This window comes from Myotis myotis, unplaced genomic scaffold (genome assembly GCF_014108235.1).
Source record: "Myotis myotis isolate mMyoMyo1 unplaced genomic scaffold, mMyoMyo1.p scaffold_m19_p_13, whole genome shotgun sequence".
Lineage (NCBI taxonomy): Eukaryota > Metazoa > Chordata > Mammalia > Chiroptera > Vespertilionidae > Myotis > Myotis myotis.
Window position 1 is genome coordinate 37926619 of NW_023416317.1, and position 22594 is coordinate 37949212.

General features: G+C 39.6%; 1 pseudogene; it reads left to right on the forward strand.

Annotated features, from left to right (window-relative positions):
* The first annotated feature begins 2922 nt into the window (after positions 1 to 2922).
* Positions 2923 to 22594, forward strand: part of LOC118668612 — a 124221-nt pseudogene continuing 104549 nt past the window's right edge.

The following is a 22594-nucleotide window of genomic DNA, read 5'->3' on the forward strand; positions in this document are numbered from 1 at the left end:
CTCAAGAAATCATTTCTGCAAAATGTTTTAGTGCTTGGAAAATAACAATTTTATATCAGGAATGTCCTTTGATGATTAAGTGTGTAGTATCAGGTGGATGTATGTGTGTGTGTGTGTGTGTGTGTGTGTGTATCTCACAAATAATGCCACTTTTCTAACCGAAGAAATGTTTATTTAGATATTTTGTGGTTTATTTTGATATTATATCATTTCAATCCATAGCCAGCAGTTATAAATGTCATGTACATTTCTCTTCTAATCACAGATACTGCAGCCTCTTGGTCGTCTGAGTCAGACCTGTCTGGCTACTTACACTTGAGAAAAAGAACGGTATCTTCCAGCTGCCTGCTAATCCGCTGTTTTCAAGTCTCATTTAATTATTTTTAACAGATTGTTTTAAAGGTCACTTAAAGAGAATATCTTATTTTTTTTTGCCACACCACATGCAACTTCTGTAGTGTCATTGTATGTTATGAAAGCCAAATTGGAGAAGCTTCTTAAGAAACCTAAAAGGCTTTTTAACATCTGAATCATATTAAATACGTCAAAATTTTTAATGTTAGTAGCTTTGCAATTGTTTTCTCTATCAAGTATTGCTCACAATTCTGCTTTTTCCCCTTAGAGATAGATGCTTACGTATTTTACCAATCTTTGCCCTAATTTCATGGCAGGCTGTTGGAATAGCAGGTTTTGAGTTTGGGGACCGAGTGAGGCTGTACCAGATGTGTTGAGTTTAGCCTTTAGCAAAACTGCATTAGACTTTCATCAGCATATGTCTCTGTCAGAGTGAGCAGATGAGAGCTTGTAGAGCAGCTTGAATCCCAGTCATTTTCACTAAAAGCAGCAAATAATGGATATTAAGTACTTAATTAGAGAGGGAACATTCCAGATTGGAAGGGATTCAACCACAACTTTGACGGAGCAAGTGTTCAGTTTGCATCGCCAAGGGAAAAACACGATTAAGTGGTCCTTCTGTGGATTATGCCGAAAAGCTGTTTTAATCCACAAACTATCTTTCAAGTGTCTAACATATAACTGGAGGAATTACTGCTCTTCAGATAAAATCATGACCGAACTGGACAGAATTGCCTCTTTGTCAAATGCAGATAAACGCAGTTTGGGTGCAATGGAAGTCGCGGGAACAGCAGGAGTGCAATTGCTTTATAAAGATGGACAACCTCAGCTCTGTACCAGCTCGAGCTCTGGTTGGCCTTGCACCTTAGACAAACCACATCTGTCTAGGCCTGAGTTTTCTCATCTTTAAATGGAAGGGGTTGGGCAAAGTAATCTTGAAAACAAACAACTTTTCTACTATTTTTGGATTTCAAGATTTTAAAAACCTCACACGTCTTTCTGTACACTGTTTTTTTTTCTTCTCATTGTTCTCTGTGGGTTGGCCCAGAGCAGTATGTGTAGCCACCTGGATTTACAGCTTCATGATTTATTATATATATCAGTGTAAAGCAAAATCAATGGAAGAAACAGCGGATACACACTGAACTCAGAAAGCTTTTGTGAGCACAGTTTCAAGTTAATCCTTTTATATATTTCTCTCATTATTTATAGTACAACTTTATATTAATCCTTTCCCAAATAGAAAGTGTGGCTCTCTTTCTAATTACTTCTTAGTTAGTGGTCATGTGTCTGTCATTATAATGTCAATATTTAAGGTCAACCTCCATAAGCAGATCATCTGACAAGAAGAGTCTGTGCCTAATTCCAGCCCTTCCCCTAATGAATCCCAGCTAAGCTGGGTTCAGTGTCCACTGCTCTGGGCGCACTTTTCTTCTGCAGTCAAAGCTTACAAGGCATCTTCTTTTCTTTAAAATCTCTTTCTAAAAGGTTGCACCTCTTTGTGTAGTTGCTCCTGAGTTTACTGACATAACACATTTAATTTTTAATAACTGTGACATTTCTCCTTCCTCTTAACAATGGGTTCTTCTGAATCCCACCCCCCACCCCCCCTCCCCACTTCAAAACTCTTACCCTGACATTTTCCTGGGCTTTTGAATATAGTTGGTCCTCCAAAGTATTTCATGGATGAATGTAAGATGAAAGTTACTGGTGATCTGGAAAAGACAGGAGGATACTGTAAGTATTTTAAAAGCAGAATAAATATAATGGCACAATGAAGTCAGGATATCTTGGGAAAGACACACAAAATACAGGATATGTAGAAACTCTGGAAACAGAAATTAACGTAGGGTGTCATCTAAGGCACCTTCAATCTGTAGGAAGAAAATGGTCCCTGTGCATAGGAGATTCTGTGTTTTAACGTGTTGGCTAACTCATTCATAGACTAGTCTCCTGACGTGATGATCATCCAGGTTGAGCTGCCTGTAGAAGAAAACAAAACAACAATGTCTTAAACCAGCTAGAGACGTGTTCCTCTCTTACCTAAGGTAAACCTGGAGATGGGCATCCAGGGATGGGATGTTGTCTTTCCAACATTCTCAGCAGCAGATTTCCACCTTTCTGTGCCATTCTAGTCAATAGAAGAAAAACAAAAGGAAAGCCCCTCACCAGCTGAAACTGCCTGCCTGGCGTCCCATGCAACCCTTCTGCCCGCCTCTGATCCAGCAGGTCTGAGTCAGGCAAGAGAACTGGGAAAGGCATGTTAGTAGTGTTGGCGGTGTACCCAGCTAAAAAGTGGGTTTCTTTTACTAAGAGGAAGGGGAGAAGGGGTTTGGGGGATAGGCCAAAAGAACTATGGGAATACTGATGAAATCCCACATTTTGTTGATGAGAAAACTGAGTCCTGGTGATATTCAAGGATTTACCAAAGATCACATGACAATGATACAAAAATAGAAATAGGACATACTATATGGCAGAGGCATGAACATCTGGGGAAGGTTGAGTGGACACTTATGTCCCTCCGAAAAGGTGGCATTTACCTTGATCCATAGTTCTTAACTCGTGATGCCTGGACCAGGGTCACCTGAGAACTTGTTAGAGATGCAAACTCTCAGGACCCACCCCGGATCTGGTGAATCAGAAACCCTGGGGATGGGGGTCCAGCACCCTATTTCAAGAGGTACTTCAGGTGATTCTCATTAGAGGTTGAGAATCACAACCCTTGATAATGTTACCGTGGCCCATGGTCTTGCCTTTGGCCCTGCAAGCTCATAAGTCCATCTCATATAGCAGGGTTAATTCAGAGATGCTGGCTCATGCTAACAAAACTCACATGGCACCAACAAAAAAGTCATTTCGTTGACTTATAATCAAAACCAGAACTGGTTAGGGAGACCAAAAGAATTCTTGGGTAATTTTATGGGAAACCAAATTAGTGGAATGAAACTTGGAGAGCATGTTCTAGTTTCATGTTTCTAGACTATAAGTCAAACTATTTTATGCTATTGGGACTACTAAAGGCTTAGTAAATTTATAGTCATATAATGCTAATGGAGCTGGGGGACAATATTCACATCATTCAGGCCAGCCTTGTCCAATAGAACACTAATGCAAGCCACATGTGATTTAAAATTTTCTAGTAGACACATAAAAAAAGTATAAAGAAACAGATAAAATAAAATTCAGTATATTTTTAACTCAATATATTGAAAATATTTCAGCATGTAACTAATATAAAACTATTCATATATTTTACATTCTTTTTTAAAATGATATATTTGAAATTTGGTGAATATGTTACACTTACAGCACATCAATCAGACTTGCTACATTTCAAGGGCTCAATGGCCATATGTAGCCAGTGGCTACCTGATTGCATAGGTTGGCCTAGGGCAGTGGTCGGCAAACTGCGGCTCGCAAGCCACATGTGGCTCTTTGGCTCCTTGAGTGTGGCTCTTCCACAAAATACCGACTTCTGCGCATGGGCCACGAAGTTTCAATTGCACTGTACGTGCGTGCCCACATGTGGTATTTTGTGGAAGAGCCACACTCAAAGGGCCAAAGAGCCACATGTGGCTCGCGAGCCACAGTTTGCCGACCATTGGCCTAGGTTATCTTTCCACTTTCTCCCAGTTTTATTAAGAAACCAGTTTGGCCAGCCAGTGTTGCTCAGTGGTTGAGTGTCAACCTATGAACCAGGAGGTCACTGGTTTGATTCGCAGTCAGGGCACATACCCAGCTTTTGGGCTTGATTTCCATCAGGGGTGTGCAGGAGGCAACCGACCAATGATGTTTCTCTCTCATCGATGTTTCTATCTCTCAATCTCTTTCCCTTCCTCTCTCTCTAAAAATAAATAAAAACGTGTTTTTTTTTTTTTTTTAAAGAAACCAGTTTGGTGAGTCTTATCGGCATTGTTTTTATTAAACACAATAAATGTAAATTAGAATAGAATAATATAGAATGGAGACTATAAAGAGGTATGTTTTTCAAGAGTGCTTGTATGTCATAGGTGATGATGTAAAGTGTGTTTCTTATTGTATATCACACTTGAAAGTTTGAAAGCCTTCTCTCTATGTTGATCTAATTTATTCCCTTGACAGGTTATTTCATAAATGTAGACATGCTACGTTCTACTTTCCTATTTCCCTACTGACAGATATTGAAATTATTTTTCCTTTTTCTCTTTTACAGAAAATAAAACATACTTCATATATTTTCCTAAAGATTTTTTTGGGTAAATACATTAAAGTATAATTGCTATATGAAATGTTGCAGTAGGTAGGTTTTCATTTTTTAAAAATATTATCACAATGCTCTCCAGTGTGTCTGTATTTATACCTTCACCAGCAGTTTATGAGAATACACGTTTTTTTGCATTTTCACCAGCACTACATAATTTCAAGTTTTTATTTTTTGAAAATCTGAATGGTGGAATAGTATCTTGTTTTAATCGTCACTTCTCTCATTATTATGATATTAAACTTTTCTTCACTTATATTTTAAGCATTTTAATTACACTGTATGTGAGCATAATGAGCTATGTAAGGAGTGTTACACATATCCTCATGTGTAATCTTTTGGAAATCTACCACTTTCTTTCCCACAGCTTTTTTCCTCCCTGAAAGCAACCACTTCCAACTCTTCTGGCTGTTTATTTTGGTGTTTACATTTACATATTAAATAACATTTGAATTAACCTTTTACATTAATGAAGACTTAACTCTCTCTCAACCTTCACTCCTCTGGCACCCTTAGTTCTTCATATTTTCCCATTCTCCCAGTATCATAATTTTGCATACATCAGTAGTCAGTGCTTGCATTTTTATTACTGTGTAAGCACTATTTATGGCTGAGTCATGTAATACTATGAATCTTTTCCTCTACACTTTCTGTTGCTATGCAAGGCTAAATATTGACATCTTTTCCCACTGATTTTAAATTTCTATACTTATCATTAATTCAGGCTAAACTCTTTGAAAATTATCTAGACAGCAGCATTTTTGGATGCATCAAGGATTTTATTCATTTTCTGAGAAATCTTTTCTCCAGATCCTTGTTAACCCACTCTGTTATCAAATGGCTCTCCTCATGGAGACAAAGATTATTGTCATTTATTAATTAGTTGCTTAATTAAATAAGATTTTGATGGTGTTCTTCAGCTTATTTTTTTATATTTAAAAACTTTACAAACTTTCTAAAATTCTGTATAACCTCCCTTAATTTGATTTTTTTTCTTCTGCTTTATTTGAAAGCTTAGTTTATTTTAATTAGAAATAGAAACATTTAAGACTACACATTTTCCTCTGAGAACTGTTTTGCTGTGTCCTGCAGCATCCTGCATTTCTTTCTTCTACTGTTCCTCATTTCTAAATAGTGTAAGAGTATTTTGTTTTCTTCTTTGAGCTACGAGTTATTTGGAAATGAGGTGTTTCATTGACAGGTATTAAGATTTTGTTGGGGTAGGTGGAGGGCTTTTCCCCATCCCCTCCCTGCTTAAACAGCAAACATTTATTTCTCCCAGCTCTGGAGGCCGGGATGCCCAGACCAAGGTGCCAGCAGATCCTTTGTCTGATGAGGGTCCTGTTTGCAGATTGCCTTCTTGTTATAATCTCACATGGTGGAGAGCAGAGAGGACAGAGCAGTCCTGTCTCTTCTTCATAAGGGCACTAATCCCATTCAGGAGGGCTCCACCCTCATAACTGAAAGAGCAAGGCAAAACTAACTGTCCTCCATTTTGTGAAGCTGGGACCCCAACCACAGGAATGCCAGTAATGTCCCAACCCTCCCCCAACCCCCGCCTACGTGGACCAATGAGGCACCGGGAACGCAGCCAAGGTCCAAATTAGGCTATACCACAGGGGGGATGGCTTAACCCTAGAATATGTTAGTCACTACCTGACCATTGTGCTATAAAACGCTGAAATAAAACCCTGGCCAGAGTGGCCAATCACTGTCACCCACGACCCTCACCGAAGCCCACCTAGATGACTAGCCCTATATAATCTTTGTTCTCCTGGGGCTCGCTCTCTCGTCTCGCCGCTGAGTTGGTAAAGAGGCTCTAAGCCAAACCCGGGTTTGAATAAAGACTTTGTTTTTGCATTGGAAGAGGCTCTCTGGTGGTTGATTCTTGGGGACCCCGAACTCTGGGCATAACAATAACCTAATTACTTCTCAAGGCCCATCTCCTGATACAGTCACAGATTTCTTTCTTTTATTTTTTAAATGTTTATTGAATTTAGTAGGGCAACATTGGTTAATAAACTTATAGGTTTCAAGTGTATAGTTCTATAATACATCATCTGTATATTGTATTATGTATTCTCCACCCAAAGTCAAGTCTCCTTTTGTCACTACTTATCCCCCCTTCATCCTCTCCTACCTTCCCCCACCCTCCTTTCCCTCTGGTAATCACCATACTATTGTCTGTGTTGGTGAGGTTTGTTTTTTGCTTAATCCCTTGACAGTTTTTTTTCCACCCAGCCTCCCATCCCCCTCCCCACTGACAGCTGTGAGTCTCTTCTCTGTATCTATGAGTCTTTCTATTTTGTTTGTTCGTTTATTTTGTTCATTAAATTCCACATATAAGTGAAATCATATGATATTTGTCTTTCTCTGACTGGCTTATTTCATGTAGCTTAATACTGGTGGAGGGTAATTTTTTAAACAATCTTTTTATTTTAGAAAAGTGTTAGGTTTACAGAAAATTTAGAAAGATAGTACAGAGAATTCTAGAATATGCCACATCCAGTTTCCCCCATTGTTAACATCTTTCATTAGTGTGATTCATTGTCACAATCAAATACAAGACAAACACAATTGTTAACTAAAGTCCATACTTCATTTGCATTTCTTTAGCCAAGAGCATGGCTCAGCCTTTCCAAATCAAGCTTCTATCCTCAGAGGCACCCCCCTGGAGGCATTTCCTTCTTGCTGTTGACCTGAGGAAGGTGGGGAGTGACAGGGAGGGGTGGCGAACCTGATGATTCACACACATTAATCTTCCCCATTTGCCTTTGAACCAAGTCTAGTCAGTAACTATCTGGATGTCAGTAACTATAGTATCCTTTGTAGCCCTCATCTTCCAGGCAGTCGTTTCCTCCAGTAGGATTTCCCTCCCCCCCTATTTTCCCTCTTCTAGAGCTTCTGATTTACTGTGGACTCTCCTTGTTTTTCAGTGCAGTTAAGGGTGTAATAATTTATTTGGAAATATTCACTGTTTCTAGAGCAGGGGTGGGCAAACTTTTTGACTCGAGGGCCACAATGGGTTCTTAAACTGGACCGGAGGGCTGGAACAAAAGCATGGATGGAGTGTTTGTGTGAACTAATATAAATTCAAAGTAAACATCATTACATAAAAGGGTACGGTCTTTTTTTTTTTTTAGTTTTATTCATTTCAAACTGGCTGGATCCGGCCCTCGGGCCGTAGTTTGCCCACAGCTGTTCTAGAGATTTGAATTGGAAATGGGTTGACTAAAGTATATTCCAGTGGTTCTCAACCTTCCTAATGCCGCGACCCTTTAATACAGTTCCTCGTGTTGTGGTGACCCCCAACCATAAAATTTCATTGCTACTTCATAACTGTAATGTTGCTATTGTTATGAATCCTAATGTAAAATCTGATATGCAGGATGTATTTTCATTGTTATAAATTGAACATAATTAGAGCATAGTGATTAATCACAAAAATAATATGTAATTATATATGTGTTTTCCCATGGCCTTAGGCGACCCCTGTGAAAGGGTCATTCGACCCTCAAAGGGGTCGCGACCCACAGGTAGAGAACTGCTGATATATTCTAATTCTTTTCTTTTGAACCTACCATATATTTTAAATGTGTGTTTGTCTGTAACATTCCAGTATTTAAGGATTAATTTTTAAGTTTCCCCCCAGAAATGAGAAATAATATAAATAACTTGGTTTTTAGATTACCTCTTAGAAAACTTACATTATCACTGGACACAAGCTGTAAGGACATTTTTTATTAGAAAAAGGCATTTCAATGAACATGGCAATATTTTGAACTATTACTATTTCTTTTTTTTTCACTTCTCTGTTATTTTTCCATGTGGCTACACATTATAGATGGCCAAATGAGACTTTTCAAGGGGTTAAATTTCCAATATTTTAGATGTCACAAACTAGCAAAATCTCCAAAATCAATCTGAGGAATCAAGAGAAATAGAACAAACTGGCATCAAGTTATTCTATAAAGTAAGGGCAATTTATCAGCAAAAAATACAATATCAGAACATAGGACAGTTCTCCCAGAGTCCACGAAAGTTTCATCACAATCTGGCACTCATTTCAATAGAAGCCCTTGGCCCCCTACACGTGGGGGGACCTTTTACAGATGTAAGGCACAGCTGAGCCAGACTCCTGACCTAACTAAAGAAGCTTTCTTAGGCTGTCTGTTTTAGTTTGAGCTATTATTTTTAAATTAAGTGTATTGAGGTAACATTGGTTAATAACATTATATAAACTTAACGTATACAGCATTATACTTTGATACCTCTATGATATACTGTGTGCTCACCACCAAAAGTTGTCTCCTTTTGTTACCATATACTTGACCCTTTTACCCAATTTGCTCTTCCTCTACCCTCCTTTCCCTATGGTACCCACTATTTTGTTGTCTGTACCTCTGAGCCTATTTTTGTTTCATTTTGTTAGCTTGTTACTTCTTTGTTTTATATTCTACATATAAGAAAAATTATGTGTGTGTTTCTAATCCTTTTCTGTCTGACTTATTTTACGTAATTAACATAATGCCCTCAAGATCCGACCATGTTGTCACAAATGGCAATATTTTATCTTTTTATGGCTGAGTAGTATTATATCTATATCTATATCTATATCTATATCTATATCTATATCTATATCTATATCTATATCTATATCTATATCTATATCTATATCTATATCTATATCTATATCTATATCTGTATATCTATCTATATCATCACATCATCTTTAACCATTCATCTGTCAGTGGAGAAAAGGGAACCCTTGTATACTTCTGATGAGATTGTAAATTGGTGCAACCACTTTGGAAAACAGTATGGAGGTTCCTTAAAAGTTTAAGAATAGAATGACCATATGATCCAGGAATTCCTCTTCTGAGTATTTATCCAAAGAGTATGAAAACACTAATTTTAAAGATATAAGCACCCCTATGTTCATTGCAGCATTCTTTACAACAGCCAAGACACAGGCTGTTATTTGGAGGGTGCTTTAGTATCTGAGTTTGACTCTCTGTAAGCATATTGCTTTTGTCTTTATACCTTTGTGGCATTTCATATTTTTTCTAATTATTGAAGGAATAAAAAGATATTGTACACCTGGCTGTTCAACCAAAAACAGATCGCACATTCAAAAAGGGTGATTGCTTTAATGAAGAGGGATCCTAACATGAGGAACGAAGGTACTGATGTGTGAATCACTGCACTAGGTACAGTTTGGGGAAGGAGAAGATCAAGGATTCATTTGGTTCATGTTCAGTTAAAAAACCTCTAAGATTGCCAGAACAAATGCAATTACATAGCTGGGCTATATGAGACCGGAGCTCTAGAAACTAGGCTTGGCTGGAGACATCACTTTGTAAGTCACTGGAATATACATGATTCATAGAACATACACATGGGGGAGATACTTAGAGGAGTTTAGAGTAACAGCAGAGGTGGTTTACCTGTAGGGAACTCAAGCAAAAAGAAGTTGGATAAAGAAGGAAGAGGTGGCAAAGAGACCTGAAGGGGGTGCTAGAGAAAAGATTCCTGAAGTCAGAGAAGGAAATGTTCCAAGAAGGATGGGTAGGAGTTAGCCTAGTGCAGCGGTTCTCAACCTGTGGGTCGCGACCCCTTTGGGGGTCGAACGACCCTTTCACAGGGGTCGCCTAAGGCCATGGGAAAACACATATATAATTACATATTGTTTTTGTGATTAATCACTATGCTTTAATTATGTTCAATTTGTAACAATGAAAATACATCCTGCATATGAGATATTTACATTACGATTCATAACAGTAGCAACATTACAGTTATGAAGTAGCAATGAAAATAATTTTATGGTTGGGGGCCACCACAACATGAGGAACTGTATGAAAGGGTCGCGGCATTAGGAAGGTTGAAAACCACTGACCTAGTGGGATGTTGCTAAGAGGTCAAGTAAAGATGGGGACTGAAAAAATGTTCTTGGAATTTAGAGACATAAAGGCCGTTGGTGACAGTTATTAATACATAAACTCCCAATTTTATTATGTTTCTGGATTCTGCAGGCTAGGAATTCAAACAGGGCACAGTGGGAGTGTTTGTCGCTGCTCTACCATGTCTGGGACTCTGCTGCAAAGACTTGGAGGCTAGGACTGACTCTGTGGCTAGCATCTGGAATCATCTGCAGATTCATTCTAACATATCTGTCGCTTGGGCGGGAAGCCTGGGAGACTAGGACACTTAACCCCATTGACTGACTACACATGTTCTCTCCTTGTGGCTTGGTTTGGCGACTCAGGGTCTAAGCTATGTTTTCAGAGAGCAAGGCAGAAGTTGCACCTTTTCTGAACTGGTCTTAGAAGTCCCTGCATTCTGTTGGTTACAAGCGAGTTGTGTGATTCAAAGGGAGAGAGCATAGACCTTCACCTCATGCCTAGAGGAGTTTCAGAGTATTTGTGGGCTCTTTTAAGACTGTCATCGGGACTTTAATACCAGTCTCAAGGGAGAGGAAGAGCCAGACGAAAGGGGGTTGCAAGGTAATAGAAAGTGACAGGTGCCACTTGAGTACAAATGAATTTTATGATTAAAATCAAGAAAAACTTAAAATTTGTTTGAATCTGATATAAATGGGATGCAGAGAATAGTAAGGGATTTTAATATCCCTCAAAATTGAGACAGCTGGTCTGGGTCTGCATTTGGAAACTGCACACTCAGCCTTTGAATCAAGCATCTTAAAATAATTCCCCAGTAGGTTTTTAAAAAGTAAACTGCAAACTCTTAGTATAGCAGGAGGAAACAATGATCACACCCACTTAACAGGGCACAGAAACAGTAAATGGCTTCTTAAGCTCTGGAAGTGTCAAAAGTAAAAGCAAATACTTGTGATCAGTCTCTGTGGTCCTTATGTGTGAAAAGATGTGTACACGGGAGACAATCAAATCTTGCTGTCAGACACAGCATTTTTCTAACTTCCGCAACAATTTTGATTTCCTTTTCTAACTTCAAATTCTGTTTCACTTCTGTAATAACCTTCAAAATTTGCACATAAAAGTATACATTCCACATTTTATATATCACTGCAATTCTCTTGACATGACTATAAGTTTTCAGCTAATATCACATCTTGAAAGACTATGTAGAAATTTGCAACAGAGTAAGTCCAACAACATCTTCAAAACCCAGAAATTATTTTTTCTTTCATTGTTTAGTTAAAGCCCCCAAAGCTCAATTGAATCAGAAGATGTTTTTGTTATTTGTCATAAAACTGACCACAAACTAATTTTTAAACTACTGTTGAAATGAGCTAAAATTTGGTTCTGGCCATTATGTGCGGATTTGCTCTTTTGTTCACCATTCATTTGTTTATTCACTCAATAGTTGCATGCTTACATTTTTTATCTTTCCCACCTTCCTTTTAAAAAGGAACTTCTAAATTTTAGAATAGATTAGAATTTTAGAAAAGTTACAAAGTTAATACTCATATACAGCACATGCAGTCTCCCCCTTTGTTAACTTCTTACATTAGTAGGATTTACTTGTCATAACCAGTGAACAAATATGGATGATTATTTTAGTAGAACTTTCTTACTTTAGGAGGACTTTCTTAATTTTTACCTAATGTTATTTTCCTGTTCCAGGATATTATATTACACTTAGTCGCCATGTCCCCTTAAGCTTCTTTATACTGTGACAGTTTCTAAGATTTTCCTCATTTTTGAAGACTTTTTGAGGAATCTTGGTCAGATATTTTGTAGAATGTCTCATACTTTGGATTAATCTGATGTTTCTTTCTTGTGACTAGACTGGTTTTTGCAGGAGGAAGACAAGAGCGGAAAAGTGCCATTTTTATCAGAGTTACATACTATGGATGTGACTTATCATTGAGGAAGTTAAGCCTGGACACATGGGTGGGGTATTGCTTGTCCTGTTTCTCCTCCACAAAGTTCCTCTTTCATCCTTTTCATACTGTCCTCTTTGGAAGGAGTGGGCAGTTAGGTTTCACTTCCTTTAGGCGGCAGTGTCTATCCAAATCTTCACTCTGTCCTGTGCTTGAAAAAACCCAAGTTTGACTCCAAAAATGAGATAATTCATATAAAGCGCTGACAACTATGGCTGCCACATAGTAGGTACTCAAATGCAATTTATTTCTTCTCTCTCCCAAGAAGCCACACTATAATGATAATGCGTTTGGAAAAAATATGATATAGAATGTAAAAGCATAAGATTATTTTCCAGTTTATTATGAGCTATGCCGACATATAGATCATTCTAAAATTTGTATAATGCAAATACCAAGCAATTTTAGTAGCTGGTCCCATTTTGCTATATGTTCTTAAGATTTTTTTTTTTAAATTTTAGAGATAAAATACTGCTGTTATGGAATCTATAAGAATATCTTTTCTGACTTCTGGATATCACCGCTAGCTATGTAAATAATCACTACAACAAAGAAAACTTTAATTTTCATGCATGTGGCTATATTATTTCTCTATCTGGATTAAGCGAATTTTACTTCTTTTCCTGTTCTTATAACTTTTAATTGTTCTCCCCCTCCCCCAAGAAGATAACTTTGGATTTAGTGTTCCATTGATCAGAAACAGGAGAGACTCCTTAGAAATCAAACTGAAAATCCAGTTTCTGAATATACAAAGCTCTAAGTCAGTTTTCTAATCAGGAAAAGAGAGAATATGTCTGCTTTAAGTTCCCAATGGTTTAGGCAATGATCAAAGTTAATTGAAGTAAGATGGCAATGGTGACAGGAAGAAGTAGGAGATGCAGCTGGACTTTGATGAGTTTTTGATTGGCTGCTGATTCCCTAAAGGCTGTGCTGCTGGGGCAGAGGTGGAAACGAATAGATAAGCTTCATATCCAGGCAGGAGCCTGACACATTGAGTGGGAAGCGAATCGAATCCTACTGCCCTCATAGGATGGGGCTGACATCGCTTTTCCTGAGGAACTTACACTCTCCTTCTAGGTGGATAGGTTTCAAATGGTGGGTGCTTCAGAATCATGGAGAGGGACATGTGAACTGTCAGATCCCTGGGCTCTCCTGCCCCTCCCCTGAGAATCTGACAGTGTGGTATGTTGCCCAGGACCTTGTATTTGTCTGGTTCTAATCCATGAGTTCTGAGGACCACACTCATCCAGGTGCCTCTGCTTGAGAGGATGTTTGCATTCATCACGCTTGACTGGTTCTTGAACCAAACTTACTATGAGCACGGCCACAGCATTACCTTGAAGGAGAAGTTACTGTAGAGTCCGTGTCCCTCTGCTCTTGGACAGTATCTCTGCTTTTAGTGTTTCCCATTTGCATACAATGCCTGTGTTTCTACAAGGCAATAGAAATGACCCGAAAGAAAGGGCCAAAAAATGACAAGTGTTGTGGAGACAAAATCTGCAGATCATCAAGAGAATGAGAAGACAGCCTGGCCGGCATGGCTCAGTGGTTTGAGTGTTGACTTATGAACCAGGATGTCACAGTTTGATTCCCAGTCAGGGCACATGCCTGGGTTGCTGGCTTGATGCCTAGTAGGGGGTGTGCATGAGGCAGCTGATCAATGATTCTCTCTCATCATTGGTGTTTCTATCTCTCTCTACCCTTCCCTTCCTCTCTGAAATCAATTAAAAATATATATATATTTTAATTTTATAGATAAAGTATATATATATGAGAAGACAAACTATAGACAGGGAGAAAATATTGGCAAAAGATACATCTGATAAAGAACTGTTACCCCAAATAGTCAAAGAAAACTTTAAATTCAAGAATAAGAAAACAACGAACCTAATTAAAAAACGGGTCAAAGTCCTTAAGGTGCCTCACCCAAGAAAATATACAGATGACAAGCATATGAAAGGAGACTTCACATCACATGTCATCAGGGAAGTGCCAACTAAAACAACAGTGAGACATCTACACACGCATTAGATTGGCCCAAATCCAGAACACTGGCAATAGCAAAGGACTGTGGAGCAATAGGAACTCTCATTCATTGCTGGGTGGGAATGCAAAGTACTACAACCACTTTGGAACACAGTTGGAGGTTTCTTAGAAAACTAAACACACTCTTACCCTACAATCCAACAATTGCACACCTTGGTATTGACCCAAAGGAGTTGAAAATTTTTGTCCAAAAACCTGTACATTAGGTGTTTATAACAACGCTATTCATAATTGCCAAAGCTTGGAAGCAACCAAGATGCCCTTCAGTGGGTGAATGGGTAAAGAGATTGTGGTACATCCAGAGAATGGAATATTATTCAGCACTAAAAAGAAATGCACTATCAAGTCAAGAAAAGACATGGCGGAAACTCAAATGCGTCTTAATAAATGAAAGAAGCCACATCTGAAAAGGCTACAATGCTGTATGATTCTAAGTATATGACACTTTGGAAAAGGCAAAATTATGGAGACAGGAAAAAGATCAGTGGTTGCTAGGGGTTAGCAGGAGGGAGAATTGAATTGGCAGAGCACGGAGGACTTCTGAGGCAGTGAAAATGCTTTGTATGATGCCTTATTGATGGAAACATGTCCTAATACATTAAAAAAAAATCTACAGGCCCTAAAGACTTAGCAACTGACTGGTTGCTTGTGGGAATCGGAAGGTAAATATTAAAAAATGAGACTGAATTTGTTGGCCTTGCACCTGAGAGGGTGCTAGCTCACAAAAAACCAAAACAAAACTGTATTTTGTAAATTTTAAAATGCTGTGCAATTGGAAGGTGTCACTTAGCAGTAAAACATGTAAGCACAAAACCCACTGCTATTGCTGTGAGCTGAAATTTCCCAGAAGAGCAATTTCTTAACCCACAATTTATTTTAAAGGGATTTCTGAGTCTCTTAGGGTGAAAACAATATTTGCTAGCAGTGAACTGGAATGAGAAGAACTGAATTATAATTTTATAGATATGATTTTAAATTCACATTTTGAAGCATGACACACATTGTTTTATTATCCAAGTGACAAAACCAGACTTCACATTTTTCTCATGCCACTCAATATCCATGTGGTTTTCAAATAATGGATGAATTAGAACACGAGGAGGAAGAGAGAAAGAACGTGTCCCAGGTTAGAGTGTTGATAGGGAGGTATAATGACTTTTAGATTTCCATTCATTTAGCTCTTAGCAGATAAGAGTTTTAAGGTTCTCCCTAAAGAAGGTAAATTGGTGAAATGGAGCTAGCTGTCGTCAAGAAGTTTAAGAAAGCCAGGAGGAAATAATGTTCACAGCTAAAATAGCCAAGTAAACTCTGGTTTTCATTGTTCATAGTCACTCCTTATCTCAATTCCCCCACCCCACCCCACCTCCCGGGATTTCTTGATTAAAAGAAAAGCTATTCAGAATGTTGAAGAGCCTTATCAACTCAATTCTACCAGTTATACAGGATTGTGGTTAAGGTGACATGCAGCACCTACAAGAATGGCTAACTATGTCAAATTACAGCTTTTAAAATGCCAAATGAGAGCTCTGTTCAGTTAAGTCCTGTTCAGGCCTCAGCTGGATTTCAAGTAGAAAATCCGCTCTTTAAATTAGATTCAAATTTGTAACTCAGAGAAGGAGAAAATAGACGGTGCTGCAAGAGGACATGGCTTAATGATAGGTACATGCATGACCTTTCACAGACATCCGTGTCCCATCTCCCACTGGAAACGCTTGTACATGCCAAGAAATACCTACCGAATCATGAAGTGAAGAGGGGTTGATTTTATTTCTGTATCAGGGGGGTCACGTTTTTCTCAAAATTTTACCTAAGGCTGATTGGCCATTTATACATCGATACTGTTTTAGCTACCATTGCTGTGAAACGAAATACTCCCCAACTTAGTGTCTGAAAACACCAGCCATTCATTGTTTCTCAAAGTGTGTGGTACATCTTGGGCAGTTCTGCTGATCTGGGCTAGGCTGGGCTGATATGGACAGGCCTCTGTCCTGGGCCCACGGTTGCTGGCTGGAAGTGGGCTGGTGTAGGAGGGCCTTGCTGGGGCGACTCAGCTCTGTGAGGAGTCAACCAGCAGGCAGCCTAAGCATTTTTCTGACGCCAGTGGAACGATTCCAAGAGAGACCGTGAACATGAGCAAGGTCTCTTGAGGCCTGAGCTTGGAACTGGCATGTAGTCACTCCTGCTTTTATTGGCCAAGGCAAATCACAGCCAGCTCAACTCAAGTGGGGGGTGGGAGGAGACACAAAGTCACATTTCAAGCAATGTGCAGACAGGAGGGGTCGAAAGTTGGGGTAATTACCCCTCCCCTGTCCCCCAATTTCCCAAAAGTCCTGTTCTTCCGAAATCAAACTGCCCAATATCATGTAAGGTCTTTGCTGGCGTTCTTTACTTTCCTCATAGGCTGTCCGTTTTCCCAGCAAGAAGCACACCTATTTTTTCCCAGTTCCCTCCACAAATTATATTTTTACACCAATAACTCCAAGTACATGCTTTTCTTTCTCAAAAAAATGTTTTTCCCCCTTTTACTATGATTATCAACAGAAGCCTTCCACTTCCCATTGCTGTCCTTTTCAAGTTGCACAAAACACTCTCCAGAATGTGACGAACATTCGTTTGACATTCCTAAGCAGGCTTACATTAATTTTTGCTCCCCGCTGAATTTCAAACAGGATCCTCCACATTGACATTAAAAAAAAAAAAAATTTAACATTTGCAGCGAGGGCGCAATCTGCCGAGGCGTGGATTGGTGCTCTGACTCGCCACATCTCTCCCCTTGTTCTTTTTTTAGAAAGAGCAAAGCGGAGAGATTTGGCAGGGCCATTCGAGCTGCCACTCAGCGCGGCTCCAGAGACTGAAGGGCAGCAGGACCATATTGCATCCTAACTGGCAGCAAATCCTCCCTTCAAGGTCTCTCTGCAAAAGGCCTGCTCGCTGGGCTCTGCCCCCTGGCTGACGCCTGTCCTGTGCTCTGGAGATAACTTCCCAGCCGTGAAACGGCAGCTGCGTTCCATTTTTGCGAATGCTTCTACAAGGCTTCTCTCTAATCTGTTCCTTTGCCCCCAAATAAGATTTTTCCCCTTTGTCGTTCACAGTAAATGCAGTCAGTGAAAAGAAGCCAAGCTTCTGATGCAGGCCTGTTGGGATGAGTTTGTTCGTAACCTTTTTCTCTTTTAATTTTAGCGTTTGTGATTTTTAATGGACAAGGCCGGGTGCAACAGGGAGAATTTCCTTCAGCAGCGATGGTCCACCCCTTCGGTCTTGCTTATTTTTTATCATGTCCCATCACCATTATTACTCATTATATTTATATCTGTGTTTAGCAGGCAGACTGGCTTGGTGACTATAAAGGTGTAATGAGCAATTTGGGTTAATGATTTTCTGCAGCTGCTCAAAACAGTTGGTACTAACGTCATCATCATTTACGCCTTCCAAAGAAATCTGAATGAGGCATCAGATGTAGACTGAATTGGCTTTGCTTGCTGTATGGAGGGAAGGAGAAGCATGGATGGGGGTGGGTTGTGGAGTAGCAGTTCCTGCATCTCTCATTCCCCTATTGGATGGATGCTAGCAGGGGAGCCTCTGAATTAAAAAATCCTGGTCGTGGGAGGGGGGCAGGGGGCGGGGGGAGAAAAACTGAATCACATGAATCACAACAAAGGAGCGTACTTGAGTTGCCATCTTGATGAAAGGGTATTGCTTTAATGGAGTTGAGCATTCATTTTAACACAGTTGTGCAGTCTATTGGTGAACTAAAACGTACATGAAACCAATGCCTTTTCATCTCCCTTTAGGGCAGCGGTTCTCAACCTGTGGGTCGCGACCCCTTTGGGGGTCGAAGGACCCTTTCACAAGGGTCGCCTAAGACTATCGGAAAACACATATATAATTACACACTGTTTTTGTGATTAATCACTATGCTTTAATTATGTTCAATTTGTAACAATGAAATTGGGGGTCACCACAACATGAGGAACTGTATTAAAGGGTCGCGGCATCAGGAAGGTTGAGAACCACTGCTTTGGGGAGTAAAGAAGCTGGTGCAGACCACAGACACTGGATTGGGAATAGAGTGATGGGGTTCCATGTGTTTACGTAGCAGCCTTTAGCCGTGTGGACTGGAGCAATGAGTCTAACTTCTCTGGGAAGCCCTTCTGAGTGAACCTGCGAATATCGAACACTTCATAGGAGGGTTTCAGGAAGAAGGCACAGTGTGTAGCGGCACTCCGGTGTCAGTTGTTACTAGTGTCCATCTCTACGGGCCTTCTCGTTAGATTTCGTGTCCGAATACAAATCAGAAAGTTTCTCCACTTATACAAATGGCACTTGACCTCTCTTGGTTTTCTCAGCACATTATCTATCTTAAAAGGTCTCCGCTGCCGATGTTAATTCACACTTCCAGTCTTACCCTTACTCAGCTCCTGGCTCTTGTCAGTATTATGGAATCCGTGTAACATAATGACTTTTACGTCGTGCTGGTTACGTTCATGCTTTCGGAATCCAGAACTTGACAGGAAAGCAATTTAAATTTGGCAGCCTGTAGACTCACATCAGGACAGTTCAAGATAACATTTTGAAAAATAAATTTGTTTTGAATTTCCTCCCAGCCTGTCTATCTCTCTCAGATATGCCTGTGATGAGGACAGATTCGTCAATACCCTTTCCTTTTACACCTGCTGCCCTCCTCTTTAGGATATTCTGTGTTCTGACCCCTGCTTGATTTCCTTACACCATAACTTCTTCTATGTGCTCTTGATGGCAGAAACCATGCCTCCTTCTCTAATGGAAGCCCATACCAGGAATATTGAGCTCATTATTATGGCTTGTTAGATGGGTGGACATGACTATGAGGAGATAGCCATACTGCTTAGTTAATTGGAGCTAAAGGGTTAATTAGTGTAAATGATTTCATGGATTGCATCTCCCAGACTTCAAATTTGCCTTCTGGCTGGCACCACACAAAGTCATCATCTGTGGAAGTGGCAGATGGTGGGGGAGCTTATAATCCTGGGGCAGGCCTTGAGGGTGGGGGAGGTAGGCAGATATTTCTGGACATGCAACCTTGATATGCTGTTCTCATAGTCTTGCTAGAGCTAAAGGCACCCCCCACCATCACCCAAAAGATTGCTTGGCACATTTTCATGTCACAGTTTTATAAGTGCTCTAAAAACTAATGACTAATGTTTATTGAGCCCCGATTTTGGCAGACACTAATAATCTATATGGAGGTGCTATTTTTAAATTTTCCTTTACAGAAGGGGAAATCAAGATAAAAAGTGATTAATAGGTAGCATAAAGTTATAGGCAGTAAATGGAAGAGCCAGGAATCATACTCAGACATTTTGACTCAGATTCTATGTTGTTAATTACCACACTAACATCCTATCTAATAATAGATAAACATGGTCATTGACTGTACCTTTGCTACACCTCCCATTGGCTAATCAGCAAAATATGCAAATTAACCGCCAACAGAGATGGCGGTTAATTTGCATACGTAGGCGCGAAGCGGAGCGAAGACTGAAGGTGGCTCCGGCCAGAGCGAAGGCCTGGGTCCTGGGTGCCAGAGGAAAACCGGTACCGGCAGCCAGGGGAAGGGAAGGCCCATTGCACGAATCTTTTCATGCAACAGGCCTGAAAGAGCTCAAAAAGATCTTCATGTTTTCCTATGATGTTGAGATAGATGTTTCCTGGAGACATGGAAGTGTGAGCAACAAATGTCTGTAGGCCTTTATGACAATTCTCCCCATAGATCATTAGAATTGGGGGCACTCAGAGTACATGTCAGTGGAGAAAGGACCCAGAAATTACTAGCAGCAGTTCCCTGAAGAGAGTGCCTCTGTGTTCCCTAGGACAAGAACGTCAGGATATACATAAAACCATTCTTGGAGCACAGCACAGGTATTTTAGATGTGTCATTGGGAGAGAAGTTTTCCCATTAGGCAAACTGGTGACAACCTCATGGAAAAGAACTAGACAAGGATGCAAATTTGAGTAAAATGCAATAGAGGTGGGTGCTCTATTAGGCTCAAGATTCTCCTCAAGAAGTAATTCTTGGTCTAATCTGGCTCACACATGAATGATCAACAAGGGCCTGGGGTTCCTTGCCATTGGATAGGACTAAACTTGTACCTGGAAGACTGTTTCAGTTACTGTGGCTGCTATTAGTTACTGCAAAGCTCAGTGGCTGAAAACAACCAGAATCATTTACTATCTCCTACATTTTCTGTGGGTCAGGAATTCAGGAGTGGCTCCGGTAGATAGTTATAATGTGTAGTCTCTAGTGAGGTTACAGTGTGTAGTCTCTAATGACTGTCGACTCTGGTCAGGACTGAGTTCATTTACTTCTTCATTTTCATGTCTAGCGTTGGGGTTGGGAAGACAAACAGCTGGATTCTAGACAGTGGCATGCTAGGGGCAACTGTTAAACACTCAGGATTGTGTGAGCTGAGTATTAAGCTTTTGGTAGCTTGAAATAGACCATGGTGGGAGTATTTACACCATGGAAATCAGCAAAGGCTGTAAATCAGGGCCTTCCTTTTCCAGAGAGCTATTTCACCTATTTACTGTGAATTTTGTTCCTATTTTAAATGTATTTGAATTTTAAGGGGTTGTACATAAGGAGAATTCAATGGATTCGAGCATTTAATGACACTTTAGAGGAATAGAATAGAGTACTTAATAATGGTTTACAGTAACAGGAACTTTTACAGTCCTTAAAAGCACTTGGCTAATAAATAGGACCTCGTCTTTTTATTGCTCTGCTTGGCATCCCAGTCTTTTAAAAGGCAACATATCCAAGTAATTATTACACTTGGTAAAAAAAAAAATAAGGTTAGTACATATTGTCTTGAACATTATATTTTATGTATGTTACCTCTCTGGCCCCTGGTGGGCTATTAGAATTTTTTCCTGGACTTTGTAGCATACATGGTGATTTTATGTATAATGTGTCATTTCTTTTTACAATAACATTGCAAACATACAAATTATGAGACCTACTTAAAAATAAGAAAACAACTTTAGAATGTATTTCTTGGTCAAGGTTGCCTTGGAGCTGAAATATAGCTCTTTGAATGATAATTTTAGTATTTGTTTCCAGTAGGATGCCTTGTTTGCAAGAAACAGAAGACAAAATTTAAAGTGTCTTAAAAGTAAGTACAGATATTGCTATCAAGTTTTCTAGAGGTGAGACAGCTTCAGGGTTGGTTAATTTAGAGTTTCAGTGGCTTTCTAAAGCACCCAGTTTCTTTCCCTTTGTTTTCTTTGCTGTCCTCAGTGTATTAGCTTTGTCACTAATGCCATGCAATGTCATTATACAGCCTTATAATCAAACATGACAACTCTAGCAGGTTTGTTTTTTTAATGGTATCTTTAAAAAAATCAATAAAACTTTTCCCAAGAGCAGTGACATTATCCCAAGACTTGTGTTGAAAGATCCCTTATTAAATTAATCACTTCAAGGAATACCACTTGAAAACAGCCTTGGAACTTTTCCAGCATGAAACAGGTTAGGGTAGATTGTTGGATGTTTTTTTTGTTTTCTAGACACTATACTGCATCCCTTAGAGCAGGGGTCCTCAAACTTTTTAAACAGGGGGCCAGTTCACTGTCCCTCAGACCGTTGGAGGGCCGGACTATAGTTTAAAAAAAAACTATGAACAAATTCCTATGCACATTGCACATATCTTATTTTGAAGTAAAAAAACCAAAACGGGAACAAATACAATATTTGTATTTGCATGTGGCCCGCGGGCCGTAGTTTGAGGGCCCCTGCCTTAGAGAATTCACTGTAGAGTAAGTATATTAGTAACAGTAAGGCTAGCTGCTTTAACAAATAACTCCAGCCCTTCCCCTCCCCCATATAGTAGCTTAACATAATACAATTTTAATTTGCACTAAAATAACAGGCTAATGAGGGATTCCTGGTTTGTGATTGGCTTTCTTCCCTGGGAGATTCAAAGACCCAGACCTTCTTCTCTTCTTGTTGCTTCACTATCCTATTAGGGCTTCAGAGTTCTTTGTTTTAGGAGGCAGTGAGAAAGTAAAGAAGCCCATCTATCTGTTTTTTAACTGCCTTGTTATGA